The following is an 18,975-nucleotide window of genomic DNA, read 5'->3' on the forward strand; positions in this document are numbered from 1 at the left end:
TGCACAGAAATACAGGAAGATGAGCTTGGCGGCTCCACCGAGAGTATCTGGATTAAAATTAATGGGGCAAGTAACAAAAGGAATGTGGTGCTTGGAGTCTACTACCGACCACCCAATCAAGGAGAAGATGAGAATGTAACTTTTGAAAACCAAATTGCCAATATTTCGAGGAGGCATGATGTAGTAGTAATGGGGGATTTCAATTATCCCGATATCTGTTGGGAGACAAATTCTGCCAAACATGGCCCCTCCAAGAAATTTCTGACTTGTGTTGCAGATCACTTTCTCCTACAGAAAGTGGAGGAAGCAACCAGAGGATCAGCTATCCTGGACTTGATTCTAACCAATAGAGGTGATTTGGTGGATGAAGTGGCATTTAGGGAACTCTGGGGGAAAGTGACCACACCATAGTTGAATTCTTGATTTTAACAGAAGCGAAAGCTGAGAGTAGCCATACGCGCACCCTGGACTTCAGGAAAGCTGATTTTAATAAACTCGGACCAATTGTAAGTACTGTTCCACCCTAATGAGAAAAGGAGTCCAAGATGGGTGGGAGTTTCTAAAAAAGGAAATTCTAAAAGTGCAATGGCAAGCAATTCCAACAAGGAAAAAAGGGGGGAAACAGCAGAAGAAGCCAATGTGGCTTCACAAAAAGCTCAGAGATGACCTGAAAACAAAAAAGGACACATACAGGAAGTGGAAAGAAGGCCAGGCCACAAAGGAAGAATACAGGCAGGTATCACGGAATTGCCGGGATGGTGTCAGGAAGGCTAAAGCTGAGAATGAGCTGAGGTTTGCAAGGGATGCTAAAAGCAACAAAAAAGCTTTCTTCAGGTACATCCATAGTATAAGACAGAGAAAGGAAATGGTGGCACAGCTACTCAACGAGGAAGGCAAAATGACAACAGATGACAAAGAAAAGGCAGAAGTGCTCAATTCCTACTTTGGCTCAGTCTTCTCCCCAAAAAGGGCCTATGACCCTCCCGGGAAACATGAAGTAGAAGGGTCAGGATTGGACCTTGAGATTGATAGACAAATGGTCAAGGAATACCTGATCACTTTGAATGAGTTCAAATCGGCAGGGCCCGATAAACTGCATCCTAGAGTATTGAAGGAACTGGCTGAAGAACTCTCAGAACCGCTCTCTATTATCTTTGTGAAATCATGGAGGAGCGGTGAAGTGCCGGATGACTGGAGGAGAGCTAATGTTGTCCCCATCTTCAAAAAGGGCAAGAAGGAGGAACTGGGGAACTACAGACCAGTCAGCCTAACATCAATCCCTGGAAAAATTCTGGAGCAGATGATAAAGCAGTCAATCTGTAAGCACCTTGAAAGCAATGCAGTGATTACTAGGAGCCAACATGGATTTATGAAGAACAAATCCTGCCAAACTAATCTCATCTCATTTTTTGATCGGGTAACCTCCCTTGTAGACTGTGGGAATGCTGTGGACATAATATATCTCGACTTCAGCAAAGCTTTTGACAAAGTGCCCCATGATATTCTGATTAGCAAGCTAGCTAAATGTAGGCTGGATGGAACAACTATTAGATGGATCCACAGTTGGCTCCAGAATTGTACTCAAAGAGTGCTTATCAATGGTTCCTTCTCAAACTGGGTGGAAGTAACGAGTGGGGTGTGACGCGTCCTTCCCTGGCTCTCCCTGTCAGGTTCCTACCTGCTCGTGGTTACTGCCTGTCTCTAGGCACCACCAGGGACTCCACCAGTCCGGACCGCTCTCTCTTATGATTTCTCTCCCCGCTCTAGCACAGATCTCAACAGATACCCCTGCTAGGCAACCACCAGTAACGTCCCAATACTAGTATTCCCAGAGACTCTGAATACTGGTATTGTTATTCTCTTCACCGCTGCCACCATTTGTTACAGTTCCCCTTCAGCCTTGGTCATTACCTTACCCTCCCTTCTGGTCTGTGAAACCCCAGCCAAGGATCAGGCCTTTGGTAAACCAAATTAAGTATTTATTACAGATAACAAAGCTAACAAGATTAACAAGATTTCTTCTTAAGGCACATAAGCATATGGTTTTACTCAATACTAATCCAAACTCCACCTCCCTCCTGGTAAACAGCTCTCTAAACCCCACCAAGCAATCCACTCTTTCTCTTCTCCCCCCAGATTCCACAATTCACCACCTCACATTCCCCCAGATTTACCTGTCATCCTTTCATTTATACTGTCAGCCATTTTAAACATTCAGCCAATCATCAAGCATTCTATTGCCCATTCACTCCCCCTCCTCTTTCACTACTTACCATGTATACTCTAAACAACCAGCACTTACCATATATACACTAATATATAGGAACATCACATGGGGTACCACAGGGCTCGGTCCTGGGCCCAGTGCTCTTTAACATTTTTATGAACAACTTGGATGAGGAGGTACAGAGCATGCTTATCAAATTTGCAGATGATACAAAATTGGGGGGGGGGAAGCTAATACCGTGGAAGACAGAAACAAAATACAAAGGGATCTTGATAGGCTGGAGCATCGGGCTGAAAACAACAGAATGAAATTCAACAGGGATAAATGTAAAGTTCTAAACTTAGGAAAAAGAAACCAATTGCACAGTTACAAGATAGGGGATACTTGGCTCAGCAGTACAACATGTGAGAAGGATCTTGGAATTGTCGTTGATCACAAGCTGAATATGAGCCAACAGTGCGATGTGGCTGCAAAAAAGGCAAATGCTATATTAGGCTGCATTAACAGAAGAATAGTTTCCAAATCGTGTGAAGTACTAGTTCCCCTCTATTCAGCACTGGTTAGGCCTCATCTTGAATACTGCGTCCAGTTCTGGTCTCCGCACTTCAAGAAGGATGCAGACAAACTGGAACGGGTTCAGAGGAGGGCAACAAAGATGATCAGGTGACTGGAAACAAAGCCCTATGAGCAGAGACTGAAAGAACTGGGCATGTTTAGCCTGGAGAAGAGAAGACTGAGGGGAGATATGATAGCACTCTTCAAGTACATGAAAGGTTGTCACACAGAGGAGGGCCGGGATCTCTTCTCGATCGTCTCAGAGTGCAGGACACGGAATAATGGGCTCAAGTTGCAGGAAGCCAGATTTCAACTGGACATCAGGCAAAACTTCCTAACTGTTAGAGCCATACGAGAATGGAACCGATTGCCTAGAGAGGTAGAGGGCTCTCCAACACTGGAGGCATTCAAGAGGCAGCTGGACAGCCATCTATCGGGAATGCTTTGCTTTGGATTCCTGCATTCAGCAGGGTGTTGGACTCGATGGCCTTGTAGGCCACTTCCAACTCTACTATTCTATGATTCTAGGACGATGTGGGTACTATGCGTGCACCTGTTGCTTGAATTGAAGCTCTTGAGCATGACTGTTTGGTGCCATTGGATCCTGGCATGGGTCGAGTAGGCCGGTGCCAGCTAAAAAGTCCACAAGGTTGGCATCTCAGGCGAATATTTTGCATGATCTCATTACCAGGGTCACCGTCCTAGAAAGGAAGACAGCAGGTCGCTCTCTTGCCCTCACTCTGGCTTTTCTTGTGGCATCAGCAGATCCGGTTTCTTCTTCATCTTCAACTCTACAGTTGACTCTACAGTTTACATCAGTGGCTTCCACTCTGCTTCCAGAGATGGCAGTTGTTCCAGGTGTTGGGGACACCCCACTTCTTACATCACCAGCCTTGCTGTCGGGTGAGTTCTCCACAATACCTACACCAGACAACCCGGCACAGCACACAATTAAGGAGGGTGTTGAGGTGCTCTCACCTCAGCCAGTGTACATGGGAGGTGTTTTAGTACCAGTACAGCCCCAGTTGACCTGGTCTTATGTGGCTGTGGCTGTGTGGCAGCCCCCCACAAGAGGGGCCTAGACATTGGCTCAGCTGCTGCCTCTTCCCACAGGGAGATACGTCCCTTCTCTTAGATGACTACCTCCTGCAGGCAACTAAGGAGAAGATTTGGAGGGGGGAATATATCTATATTTTTACTTTGTTGTTTTGTGAAGCAGAGGTGAAGTCAAAAGAAGATGAGGTTTCCAAGGATAAAGAGGCTGCTAAGAAGAAGTAGGTAGACTGGGTCTGGCCCAATTGGCTCAATGGCTATACTGTACATATGGGCATCATGACACAGGCTTACCCATTGAAAGCTCTGATGATGATTATACCAGGACATCATCCACAGGGCTTTCTGTGACTTTGCCGGTACTGCACGGCATAGATATAATGGGAATTTAAATCAGCGGGCAGCCCTTGATCCCACATTTCGTTGGAATATTGAACATCAGGGCATGTGGCTGTGCTGGATGATGTCCTCATGGAGTCCTGCCCAGAGCGAGACTCACGAGACAGAGACGTGGATGGAATCAATTCCTGTTTTATTAAAGTAACATCGAAGGCAATATGTTTCATGGGCACACTATGCTAGCTCATTGCAATCCCTAACTAGGCTACCTAAGTAAACTCTGCAGCGTGTGAAGGAAGTTGAGTCAGCACCCCAGTCAGGGGGGAGCAGGCTTAAGTAGGAAAGGTCTTCGCCCATAATCTCTGACTCCTTCGAAGAACCTCCCTCTGACAGAAGCACTTCTCCTGGCGTCTGGCCCAGGGCGAAAGGGGGCGTGCCTCCGCTGGTTCATCCAGCAATACAGCCTCGATAGATGCCGCCTCGGCTTCAGGAGGTAGGGAAGCGCTTGACATGCCAAGGGGGGAGCTCGGGGGGGTGGAGTTGGCGTGCGCGCCAAGACATCCTCCAACAGCTTTATGGGGGCATCTGGAAGCTGAGCGCAGTCTTCTTCGGCGGGAGAACTGTCCGTGGGAACTGGCACAGTGTCAAACACCCCCCCTCCCGCCTCGTCCTCGAAAGTCTCAACAGTCTCAACACCCTCTGATCCCTCCCCTTGCTCTAGCAGCCAGCATTGATGCTCATCCAACCCCCCTCCTTGATCCTCCTGGGAGAGCTGAGGCTCGACACATGGCCCTTGCAAGGTGAGTGGGCTGACAGCGGACATCTCTTGGTTACAGCACAGACGACCACTCCTGGCAGCAGCCAGGGGCCACAGTGGGTTTATTCCCACCAGGTGTGCTGGAATTACAACAGTTCGGGTCGATGTACCCGTCACCCTTGTCGCTTCAAGCATGCCTGTGGTATCTGCAGGGCGGGGCATCCCAGTTCATCCTGCAGCTGGGGTTGCCAGGCCAGACCTATGGGTGGAGATCAGCACACTCCCAAAAAAGGGGCAGGTGGAGGTGTAAGTATGCCGCAAAACCAGTTGCACTATGCGGCTCAGTCCTCTTTTCCACCTTCTTGAGACATATTCAGAGAGCAGCAGCTTCTTACTTTTGGGCTGGTTTTGCCAAAGGCTTTCAGATCCCTTACAGGGATTCCCGTGTCCCTCTTAGATCACCCAATCAGGCTTCAATCTGAGGCCTGGAGGAGGATGTTGCCGTCAAACTTGCCAAGGAAATTGCAGCTGATAAAATATTGGGTCCTTTTTCCTTCCCCCCTTTGCCTGAATTATGGCTTTCACCTCTGGGCATTGTACCTACGAAACAGCAGGATGAATACTGTCTTATCCGCAACTTATCCTTTCCTAAGGGCAGTTCTGTTAACAATGGTATCCCACTGGAAACAGCCTCGGTTAGGTATACATCTTTTGATGAGGCAGTTAGAGTGGTTAGGCAAGCAGGTAAGGGGGCATTACTTGCAAAGTGTGACATAAAATCTGCCTTTCGTTTGTTGCCTGTACATCTCCGCGATGTTGACTTGCTGGGTTTTTAGTTCCAGGGAGAGTATTATGTAGATTGTGTGATGCCAATGGGTTGCTCTATTTTTTGCTCCACCTTCAAGATTTTGGGTACTTTTCTTGAATCGGCAGTCCAACAATAGTCCAGTTGTCTCCTCATGGCCCCTTATTTAGACAACTTTTTGTTTGTGGGAGCTGCTTGGCACTGATCAGTGTAGTCGCTTTGTGATAGCATTTGCCGACCTCACTGATTACTTGCGTGTGTGTTGGCCCCAGAAAAATCTGAGGAACCTGCTTCTTGTTTGACCTTTCTTGGCATTAGATTCTGTTGCTTACTGCTCGAGCCTGCCTGTTGAAAAGATTCACGCTTTGCATGCCAGGTTGCAAGCCACAATTGTGCCCTGTGGCGGCTTTGAGGGCATACCTGGAGGTGCAGCCACCGGGGCAAGGTTACTTCTTCATACATTTGAATGGGACTGCTTTAACACAGTTCTAGTTTTGGGCAGTGCTTAAGAAGGCCTTGAAGGCCTGTGGGCAGAATCCAGGCATGTATGGCCTTCACTCATTTTGTACTGGAGCAGCTACTGCAGCAGCCTAGGTGGGTCTTCCGGCTGGCAACATACAGGTGATTGGCAGATGGCAACCTAGAGCATTTAAGGCTTATGTCTGGCCTTGAGCACGGAGGACTGTACAGGCATGGGCAGATAGCAATCTGCAATGTAATCAACCTCAGAGACATTGACATGTTACTGGTGAGGTACAGCCAAGGGCAGATAGCAATCTGCAGTATTTCATGTTGGCGTTTATCCTGTTCACATAGCTCTAGTTTGACTGTTTATTTTGTTTTCTGAGGTGTTGGCCTGTTTTTCTGATCCAGCGCATGTGATTTTGTGTGGGCACTCTATTCTGTTTTGGGCACTTCGGCATGCTTCTTCTTTGGACTTCGGTACCCAGCTTCACCTCTTGGCCAAGGCTACCTTGCATTGGCAAGCCAAGCATGGAATGCTTTGGGGGAAGCTTTCACCCATGTTAAGTCAGGTTTTCATAGCAGGCTCTCCAGCTCATATTCTGGTCATTCATTTGGGGGAGAATGATTTGGTCCAGCATTCTGGTTTGGACCTTTTCCATCTACTTGTTTGTGACCTATCATGGATTAGGCAGAATTTTCCTAGGATGTTGGTGGTTTGGTCTGTTGCATTGGAGAGTGAGTTTGGAAGGGGGCTGTGCATCCCAATGAGATTTATGTCATTTGACATGGGGTGAACAGGAGGGTAAAAAAGCTGGTGTTGGCGATGGGTGGGGCATTATAATCTTCTGCATCTCTACAGAAATGATGGGGTCCATTTGTCAGAGCTGGAGTGTGATATGCTTTGGAGTATCCTTAAAAGGGGTTGTCTGCTGTCTTTGGTCTGGTGCGGCGAGGCAGACAAGCTTCAGCTATCCGCCTCTAGTGGTATTGAGTTTGGGCAGGTGAGGAAATTGGGGGTTGCAGTTAGGTATACTGAGGCATTACTGGGTAAGGGGCACCCTTCAGGGATCTGACAGGCCTTCAGGCTGGGGTGAACTGGGGGTGCCCCCTTTGTAGGCTCTCATGTGCATCAAGGTGAACATGAGTACAGTGGGGCCAAGGTGCGCATGGGGGAGCCATGCCCAAGGGTCACCTAGCAAGGAGGGAAAGTTATTCCACATCCTTGGCTGGTGGGTTACAGCTATGAGCTGAAGTACATTCCCAGAAGTCTGGAGGGAGACTTCCCAACCAGACATAGTTGAATTCCTCAGCTGCCCGTATGTTCTAATTTGGTTAGTTGGAGATGTTTTGATCCTTATTGGAATATTGTTATATTTTAATAAATATAACTTTCAATCCAATGCCTGGTCTCCATGGCTTTTTTTTGAATGTGGGAGCAAATAATTTTTGGTAGATGCTGAAGAGGATGGGGAGTCAATTGAGGAGCAGCACCATGTGTTCTAAGCCAGGGTAGTCAGTGTGGTGTCCACCAAATGTTGCTGAACTACAACTCTCATCAGTCCTAGCCAGCATGGCCAATGGTCAAGGATGATGAGAGCTGTAGTCCATGTTACCTACCCCTGGTCTAAGCAATGAGAAAAGTGAGTAATGATCCTAGCAGCATTTTAGACAGAAGTAACAAATTTAAGAGAAAGAAAGGGAAGGCTAGATTATAAGAAGGATGTGGTAGTCAAGGCAGGAGATGACCAGAACATGAAGCCATTTTAGCCATTTTTGGAAACAGAGAGGAAGGGGTAGAATTTTGCAGTTATGTACAGGGCCAAGATGATTAGGTGACAGATTGAAATGGACAACAAAGGAGAGTAAGAAATCAAAAATAAAGCCTTGTAAATAAGTTTGAGGGTAAACAGGGTTGAAGGTAGAGATGAAATGATCTGTCAGTTTCAGTTCTCCTGCCGGGAGGAATGGTGGGGTATAAATCAAATAATAAATAATAAACAAAGTTCTCTCCGTTTTTCATTTTTCCAATCTTAAATTCAATTCTCCACATTTCTGCAGTAACTTGTTTTTTCATCAGCATTTTAGTTTGAATTTTGTCCTAATAAACTTTTGTATGTAGTTTTGACTAATGTACAAAGTTTTACAAGCAATTTTTCCTAATATGATGCATTTTATATGTTATATTCACTGATATGTTTGTTTTTATGCACACTTTCCCTTAATATATGCAGTTTTGTAAACACTGGCTGGGTGGGAAACTGCATCACAAAATTTGAATAAGGACAATTTTGAAGAATGGCTGTGTTTCAGTTCTCATATTCAGAAAGTACAGATTTGATCGATTTGCCGTTGAATGTGAACTGAACCAAATTTCTCCCCTGTCCCTAGTTGAAGGTATTATCAATGGATATAGAGGCCAGTAATCAAGAAGAGAGTCTCTTGGGAGGAAGTATTATGTTAAAAAAAGAAATAGAAGGCAGCTGGAGATGCAGGGTTGGACAGAGGTGAGAGAGCCAGTTCCAGCAGCAATGATCAGTGGAGGCAGGGCAGTGCCAAGGAGTCACCCTCCCAACATGGTGTCACTGCAGCTTACCAAGACAGTGCTAGGACAGAGTGGTGGCAAGGCCAGGATTGTACAGTCATACCAGTGTGAGCACTAGATTGGTTCCATTGGTTCATCTGCAGGGCAGCCCAAACATTGCAGTACCCAATGTCCACCTCCATGTCTCACAATGCCTAAAGATAACAGGAGGAAGGGACCTCTGTCGCCACACTGTGGTGATTTTGCCTAAGTAAGCTTGTTACTAACTAGTACCTCTGCTTTGATTCATTACCGTTGTGGCTTATTACTTCTTATGATTTATTAAGTTTTTAAATAGCAGATAGGAACAAAGTATAAAACATACATACACCATAATCCTATATATGTCTACTCAGAGTAAGTCTCGCTGAGTTCATTGGGTCTTACTCCCACGCAAGCGGGTAAAGAATTGTACCCTTATGATCATAATTAACACATATTACTTAGTTTATAAGATACCAAAATGTACCTTTTCCCAACCAAAACAAACAAACATAATTTACTGTGAGATCTAAGATTGCCAACGAAGGCTCAAACCAAAGAGAACAAAAGCACTGATAGTTTGCTATTAAAAAAAGAAAGAGCAAAATTCCTTTGCGGCAAACTTTAACCAGGCCAATCAAAGCTTAAAGAGAATATCCTTGAATGGCCATTGAATAAATATCACTGATCTGCATGAATGAATATTGTTTATCTTTACAAGATATCAATTACACAGCACTTGGGGGCTAAGAGTCAGGCAACATATGTTTCCCATAAGCACTAGTGTAAACAGCATTCTAACATGTCAGTACAGATTTCCTGACATCTCTTTTTACCAGAAATTTGTGCATGGTGGATGACGCTTACAATTCTAGTGCATAAGAAGTCAAAGGCTAAACCAGGATCAGAGCCTGTCACCATCTACAGAATTATTTTAACACTACAGATGACTGGAGATCTGAAACACCACCAGATTTCTTACAATAGTTATTCCAGGTACTAAGAGATAGAATCTAATCTTTTACTTATTGTCCTTCAGCTGCACCATTCCACCTGACCACTCCAAAACATACAACATGTAGCTTAGCAGAAGCACACACACACAAAAACCTGTGAATGAAAGCAAGGTTGCAATAATATATCCATCATATTTTCATCGAAGATTTTAAGCAGTTATTATCTGTGTGATAAAGATGTGGGAAGGGTATTGCAAGTTAGGCCACAAAAAGAAAACATAATTCATCAGAAAATTAGAATGCCGCAGTAATATGCAAGAAACAATCAGAGCGGGGAGGGGAGCCACAAATTAAAAGTGAAAACTAAAAGCCTGCATGAACAGATACATTTTAATGTTATTTCTAAAAGCAGATGAAATCAGAAGGCTAGAACTGGGGAGGGTAGCTATGAGAGAACTAGAAAAGGTCCTCAAATGCAAAGATGTATCACTGAACACCAAAGCCAGGATCATTCAGACCATGATATTCCCCATCTCTATGTATGGATGTGAAAGTGGGTCAGTGAAAACAGTGGACAAGAGAAATATCAACTCATTTGAAATGTGGTGTTGGAGTTTTGCAGATAGCATGGAACACACAAAAGACAAATAATTAGGTGTTAGAACAAATTAAACCAGAACTATCACTAGAAACTAAAATGATGAAACTGAGGTTATCATACTTTGGACACATAATGAGAAGATACGGTTCACTAGAAAAGACAATAATTTTGGGAAAAACAGAAGGGAGTAGAAAAAGAGGAAGGCCAAACAAGAGGTGGATTGATTCCATAAAGGAAGTCAAAGGTCTGAAATTACAAGATCTGAACAGGGTGGTTTATAACAAATGCTATTGGAGGTTGCTGATTCATAAGATTGCCATAAGTCGTAATTGACTTGAAGGCACATAAAACACACTGAAAGTAGATAGAGGGAGCCTAAGACATTCCATAGACTAGGTGCCATCACTAAGAAGACCCTATCATTCTCTCAGCATCCCCTGGGGGAAAAAACACAAGGAAGAACCTCTGAGGAAGATTTTAACGTGTGGAAATGTTCATATTGGAGATGGTGTTTTTTGAGTTGCATTGGTCTATCAGTCTACTCATGGTTTAAGATTTTCAGCTGAGGCCTTTCCCCAGGTGCTTCCTTTATCAAAGGTATGCTATTTTACAACAAAGGAGATGCATGTTTCAGCAGTGGCACCCAGATTATGGAATAATCGAAAGGTTCGTCTGGCACCTACATAGTAATCTTTTCCAGTGCCAGGCTAAAATGTTTCATTTGCCCAAGCATTTTAACTTGTACATTTTTAACTGATTCTGTAACTTTACCTGCTATTTTACTTTTGGAATTTGTATTCAGATACTTTTTTGTTGTTGTTCATTGCCTTGGAATCCTAAATAGGATGAAGGGGGGTATTTAAATGTTTTAAGTAAAATAAAAATAAATGTCCCACCATCTTCCTGTCAGGACCCAGAATTAAGTGAGGACTTAGTACAGGAGTAGGGAATGTTTTTTGGCCCAAGGGCCAAATTCCCTTCACTGCAACTTTCCGGGGGCATGTAAGGACATATTTGGTTCATGGCAGACACTGAAAGCTGTTGTGCAGATATGCTTCAGTTGGTGTCTGCACTGCCTGGTTTTGACCATCCCTTTTATGCTGCCAGGGCCCACTGGCTCCAGCTGGGATGTACATACCACTCTCCTCTCTCACGTGCCACTCAGTGGCACAGGATAGATCTTAGAGCATACATCCACTCATGCTTCACCAATGATCAAGCAAAACTTGCTTGTAAAGCACAATGTTGCGAGGCCATGCTCACTCTCTGCCAGCTTTCTTGAAAATGGATGTTCATACATGAAATGCCAAAAATTGCCCTCAGCATGCACACCAACTTCTATCCTTAGGTTTCAGTGTTCATGATGATACCTCATGGTGCTTTATTTTGCATGTCCCTCCGCCTGACTTTGGAAATAGGTGAGGGGGCTGAGACGGTATTCAAAGCTGCAACAGAATTGTGAGATATCCCAATACCTCAGCAAAGAGTTTTGAGGCACTTTAAAGACTGATGATTCATTGTTATGAGTCATCATTGTCCATACTTGGTGCACTTTATTTCCCTCTGACCTCCCTGTTTAGAGTCCCTCCTCCCCCAATTATACGTAACTCAGGATAACACTCCATGCATTTGACATGGACTGTTGTCCACAACAACTTGCACTATTTAAAAAAGTTACTTTTTAAGGTGCCACAAGACTAATACAGCTACCCCTCTGGAAATTGTTCCAATAGCTCAGTGTTTAATGACATTATTGCACTACAAACAAGGTTACAAACAGCATGCGAAATGGCTGAATTAAACAAACAGCCTCGCTATGTTCCAGCAATAAATAAATAAATAAATATTCATCCCCTGTTGACAATTATTTGATTATTTTCATACTATTGGTTTGGCTGGGCCCACAAACGGGGGGTATCACCCAATTTGCACCCCCACACAGCACATCGCATGCAGCTCCTTCTCACAAGCAGCTTTTGGGGGACACAGGCATTGTATCAGGAAGAGGAGCCTGGAAAAGGCCAGTGAATGCATACAGCATTCCAAGCAGCCCTTTGATTACCAGCAATTGTTTTCACAGTATCATTCCCAGAAGTGATATCCAAGGCTGTGTAGGGACAGGAGAATGAATCTGCATTAATTGGAAATGTGACTTCATTATAGATCAGTTAATCCATACTGAATATGCCTGAATGATTTAATTCAAATTTAGATTCTCCAGTCTTCAAAGCATTCAGCTGACAAAAGCCCCATTAATGTCATTAACCCCTCTCTCATCTATAAGAAGATCCAGGAAATTTATCTCAGTAAAAGACTGGTGTTAAATTAAATCAGAGTGTAAACGTTCATAATAATCCAGATTGCTTTGACAGACCAACCACACCACAAGAGCTCCCCTTCCTTTCCGCGCCACATCCCACCACTTTGGAGAATTCTTCATGTTATGCTGAACTATGAAACCACATTTAAAATAAAAACAGAAAACCCATCAGAAAAATATAAAAGCTAGTGGGTTGGGTAACCGTAGCTCAGTGGCAGAGCATCTAGTTTGCCTGCAGAAGGTCCCAAGTTCAATCCCCGGCAAGTCCAGGTAGGGCTGAGAGAGATCCCTGTCTGAAACCCAAGAGAGCTTCTGCCAGTCAGTATAGGCAGTACTGAGCCAGATGGACCAATGGTCTGACTTTATGAAGCCAGGCTTAGTCATGATAAGAGCAGTTCCATTGTAATCAATGGGACTTAAAGAACGACTAAGTCTGGATCCAAACCTTTCCATCCAATATACATTTAAACAGCTTTTGGATATTTTTACACTGATGCTCCATGTTATTTAAAAATATCAAGCATAGTGTACTATTATACATCATTTCTTTGATTAATACATCATGTTTCCTTCACTTATCATTCATTCAAATCATTCCATCTGCAATCACAGCTATGGAAATGAAACCTGGACTGCATAAATCAAGTGCCTCTTTCTTATTACTGATATTCTAATCAGCATCAGACAAGAACACACCTAAACTCTTCAGTGTGATTATATCTGCTGATTGTTTCATATGATTAAGATATTAAATGGCAGTGTTTCAGTCATCAGCTATAGAAAATGAAGTAATAACAGTTCCCTGGATATTTTTGCTTCCTAGCCTTGATGCTAACTTTTCAATGAACATAACAGGGGAAAATCTAAAACTAAGGCAGTTAATACTCCATACTTCAGCTCTCTGACGTCATTGCTAGCCAAACAATTATATTCTTGGTGTTTTGTTCCAGTCTAGCAGCAAATGAAGTTGTTCTTATTTGGTTCCATTTTAGGCCAATAATAGTGCTGCAAGCATGAACCAACCAGTTCAATTCTGGTTCACATGAGAAAATTTAAATACAGTATACATTATAATGATCATTTTTACACTGGTCAGGGAGCAACCTAATTCATCCCAAATTGTTACAACTAAAGCTCCATTCAAGTGGCCCCACCCTACCCAATTACCATTATATGAGGGGAAGAGAAGGGGTGCATTTCCTGGTCCCGTCCACTTGCTCACCTCACCATTGATGCCCCTGCAACCCTCCATGCACTGGCCAGCTGCAGAGTGGAGCCTTATCTACTCATGTATTTATTTATTTTTATTTATTTATTACATTTATATACTGCCTCATAGCCAAAGCTCTCTGGGCGGTTTACAGCAATTAAAAACAATAAAAACAAATATACAAATTTTAAAACACAAAAAGCAATTAAAAAAAATTTAAATTTTTTTTAAAAAACAATTTAAAAACACATGCTAAAATACCTGGGAGAAGAGGAAAGTCTTGACCTGGTGCCAAAAAGATAACAGTGTTGGCGCCAGGAGCACCACATCAGAGAGATCATTCCATAATTTGGAGGCCACCACTGAGAAGGCCCTCTCCCTTGTTGCCAGACTCCCAGCTTCCCTCTGAGTAGGCACCTGGAGGAGGGCCTTAGATGTTGAGCATAGTGTACGGGTGGGTTCATGTCGGGAGAGGCGTGCCATCAGCTATTGTGGTCCTAAGCCATGTAAGGCTTTATAGGTTAAAACCAGCACCTTGAATCGAGCTCGGAAACATACAGGCAGCCAATGCAAGTGGGCCAGAATTAGTTTTATATGTTTGGACCGTCTGGTCCCTGTTACCAATCTGGCGGCTGCATTTTGCACAAGCTGCAGCTTCTGAACCGTCTTCAAAGGCAGCCCCACATAGAACACATTGCAGTAATCTAGCTTGGAGGTTACCAGAGCATGGACAACTGAAGCCAGGTTATCCCTGTCTAGATAGGGGCATAGTTGGGCCACCAACCAAAGTTGGTAGAAAGCACTCAGTGCCACCGAGGCTACCTGAGCCTCAAGTGACAGAGATGGTTCTAGGAGAACCCCCAAGCTACGAACCTGCTCCTTCAGGGAGAGTGCAACCCCATCCAGGACAGGTTGGACATCCACCATCTGGTCAGAAGAACCACCTACTAGCAGCATCTCAGTCTTGTCTGGATTGAGCCTCAGTTTATTAGCCCTCATCCAGTCCATTGTCGCAGCCAGGCACCGATTCAGCACATTGACAGCCTCACCTGAAGAAGATGAAAAGGAGAAACAGAGCTGCGTGTCATCAGCATACTGATGGCAACGCACTCCAAAGCTCCGGATGACTGCACCCAACAGTTTCTTGTAGATGTAGACTCTGTTCCACCAGCATCAGTCCAGGAAGGCAATGTCAAACAGTTAGGAACTTATGGCCATTTTGCCGATAGATTCACCAATTTATTGAAACTATATATTTTGAGGTAATGAAATAGCTTCTCCTCTAGGTAGGTTACAAGAAGAAGATGAAGGTTATGGGTTTCTTTCCTGTTTTCTACCAACATAATCTGATCCCTTTAAAGTAGGTGTGGGAAATCTGTGGCCTTCTGAATGTTACTCAACTACAGCTTCCATCATCTTGACCACTGTCATGCTGGTTGAAGCTGACGGGAGTTGAGAGTCCAACGTCATCTGGACAGCCCAGACTCCCCATCCCTGCTTTACTTTTTTGAGGTTGCTGGAGTATAACTGTCCTCTTACCAAGACAAAACAACAACAAAAACCCTGTAGCAAATTGCAGAAACAAGGTAGAAAATTGCTTAGACATTTAGATTTAACAGTCTGGGCAATGCTTCCAAGTCGGGATGAGAATTAGGTCACCAAAAGAGAGAGGGAAAGGGCATTTTATCAGGAGATTCTATATTTGTTCCAAACTACTTAGAAATAACACTGGGTAGATTTGGAAATTCAACACTAGGTTAACATTAAATAAAAGCATTGTTTCCTTCTTAATTTTTCTTTGAATAACGGAATTAGCTATTAATGTGTTTAGAAGAGAAGCTGTAGGCAGGATTTTTGTCAGGAATGCTAATTTAATTTTCAGCTCTCTTTTGAGAGCTAGTGGACAAGCCATTATGAGTTTGCACATGGATATCTGTCCAACAGGAGAACTCTGTTTCTAGGGAATATCAATACTTTTATCAATTTTACCAATACGTATAGGATCAGAGGGTTTATCCCACAGGGAACCCCAAAAATGAATCCAATACAGGCAGTTCTGGAGGCTTAATCCTTAAAGGATTATTTTCCTTCTCCTGAATATCTGGAAGAAACCATTTGATTTGACCTGATTTTGCAAACCATTTTCTTGTCAAAGCCTAAGCATTTGCAGATACTTTGGCATCAAGGAGTTGCAATTGTTATCAACCAGAATGGCAAACATTTTGAATAAGAGAAACAGAGGCAACTGAATAACTTGAATCACGTTCACTCTTTCTTTCTTTCCCCTCTCACACACACCCTCACATAAAAATTCATTCCTTTCCAATATATCTATCTTCTTCAGTTCTTTGCATCCTCAGACCAGTCCAGTCCTCCCTGCTCCTCTTCACTTAAAACACATCACAAATGAAATGTACAAATCTTTTGCTCCTATATTCCAAAGATCCTGCACCAAATGCTCACATGATAAGCACAGCACATAATTTATGACCTATCAAGCCAATCATAGCTTAACAGTCATGTGTGAAAGCTCATGAGAAGCTCAGTTAGGGCCATCACCAGACTACCAATGATGTTCTCCCCAACCAGGACAGAGTAGGGCACATGGGAGATGAGCTTGGCTCACGTTCACAAGCGGTAGCACCATCCACTGTTGAAAATCAGGGGACCTGGTGAGGAGGGTAATGAATGGCAGCATGGCCTGAATGGGCTGGTGACAGGCCCTTCCAATCCCCTGGGGCCCTCAACCTGGCCAATGACTGGCACCAGGTCTGATATCAAAGTAGATCCTGGTTTTGCTACGTTCCTGAAACTGAAAAAAAGGGCATTGACAACCACAAGCCACCATTTTTGTAAAATTTACATTATTTTATTTATTAAGAAATTTATTTTGCCCACTCAGGGCAGCTTACAACATTTAAATATAAAAATTCAAAAAGCAATACTATAGAACAATCAACAAAAGAGCTACCGTTAGCAGTTAAAACCAAGTCATAAAAATATTGTCAACCTCATAAAAGCAAAAGCTTGCTGGAATAAAAATAATTTCAGCAGCTGGTGAAAAACAAGAGAGGGAGGAACATAATCCTTATGCATAGCCAGACCATTGGTCCATCTAGCTCAGTATTGTCTACACTGACTGGCAGCAGCTGTTCAGGGTTTCAGATAGAAGATAATCCCAGTCACACCTGGAGATGATGGGAATCGAACCTGGGATCTTCTGCATACAAAGCAGATGCAGAAGTCACATGTTGCATTATTTATTTATTTATTTATTTTATTTTATTTATATCCCGCCCTTTCTCCAGTAGGAGCCCAGGGCGGCAAAGAAAAACACTAAAAACATTTTAAAACATCATAAAAACAAACTTTAGAATGTATTAAAACACAACAACCATTAAAAATATCTTAAAACAAAACACCTTTAAAAACATGTTTTAAAAAGCTTTAAAAACATTTTTTAAAAGGTTTAAAAATATATTAAAAAGCAATTCCAACACAGATGCAGACTGGGATAGGGTCTCTACTTAAAAGGCTTGTTGAAAGAGGAAGGTCTTCAGTAGGTGCCAAAAAGATAACAGAGATGACGCCTATCTAATATTTAAGGGGAGGGAATTCCAAAGAGTAAGTGCCACTACACTAAAGGTCTGTTTCCTACGAACCTCCTGATAAGATGTGCAGAGTGCAATGATCAGCTGGGTATATAAGGGATAAGATGGTCTTTCAGGTAATAATAATAATAATAATAATAATAATAAAATTTAATTTTTGTGTCGCCTATCTGACCGAAGTCACTCTAGGCGACGTACATATTGAAATTCCATAAAATACAAAATAATATACAATATAAATACAGAATAAAATACAATGCAGTCAACAGTATAGAACCAATTTTAAACAGTCATAGAAAAATTAGCCTACCCCGGAGATCCCAAAGGCCTGTCCAAAGAGCCAGGTTTTTAAGGCCTGGCGGAATGTATCCAGGGAAGGGGCATGGCGAAGATCAAACGGGAGGGAGTTCCAGAGAGTGGGGGCCGCCACTGAGAATGCCCTCTCTCTAGTCCCCACCAACCTAGCTGTTTCCGTTGGTGGGACTGAGAGAAGGCCCTGTGTGGTTGATCTAGTAGGGCGGCTTAATTGGTGGTACTGGAGGTGCTCCTTCAGGTATCCGGGTCCCAAGTTGTATAGGGCTTTATACACCAAACTTGAACTTAGCCCAGTAGCTAATAGATAGCTAGTGCAATTCTTTCAGTAGCGGAGTAACATGTTGGCGATAACCTGCTCCAGTGAGCAGTCTCACTGCCGCATTTTGCACCAGCTCCAGCTTCTGGACCAACCTCAAGGGTAGCCCCACATAGGGCACATTACAGTAATGCAATCTGGAGGTTACCAGTGCATGAACAACAATGGTCAGGCTATCCCTGTCCAGAAACAGCCCCAGCTGTCTTACCATCCAAAGCTGGTGAAAGGCACTCCGAGCCATGGAGGTCACCTGGGCCTCTACCAACAAAGATGGATCCAGAAGCACTCCTAGACTATGGACCTGCTCTTTCAGAGGGAATATGACCCCATCCAAAGCAGGCAACTGAACAATTATCCGAACTCTGGAACCACCAACCCACAGCGTCTCCATCTTGCTAGGATTGAGAGTCAGTTTATTGGCCTTCAACCAGCACACCACAGAATCTAGCCACCAGTCCACGGCTTACATGGCCTCTCCTGATTCAGATGTTACAGAGAAATAGAACTGGGTATCAGTGTACTGCTGACACCTTGTCCCAAATCTCCTGATGACCACTCCCAAGGGCTTCATATAGATGTTAAACAGCATGGGGGAGAAGATGGTACCCTGCGGCACCCCACAGCACAACTGCCAGGGGGCCGAAATACAGCTGCCCAATGCTACTCTCTGAAAACAACCTTGGAGATAGGATCCAAACCACTGTAAAACAGTGCTTCCAATACCAATCTCACCAAGTCGGCCCAGAAGGATACCATGGTCAATGGTGTCAAAAGCTGCCAAGAGATCAAGTAGGGTCACACTCCCCCTGTCCTTCTGAAAAAGGTCATCCATCAAGGCGACCAAGGCCAATTCAGTCCCATGACCAGGCCTGAACCCAGACT

The 18,975-nt window shown here is 43.7% G+C and overlaps 1 protein-coding gene across 3 annotated transcripts in view; it reads right to left on the reverse strand.

The window, feature by feature from the left end:
- The window catches only part of RGS7 (regulator of G protein signaling 7), a 186,542-nt gene that overhangs the window by 100,013 nt on the left and 67,554 nt on the right, over positions 1–18,975 (reverse strand). The window lies entirely within an intron of this gene.

Source organism: Rhineura floridana, chromosome 4 (genome assembly GCF_030035675.1).
Source record: "Rhineura floridana isolate rRhiFlo1 chromosome 4, rRhiFlo1.hap2, whole genome shotgun sequence".
Taxonomy (NCBI): Eukaryota; Metazoa; Chordata; class Lepidosauria; order Squamata; family Rhineuridae; genus Rhineura; species Rhineura floridana.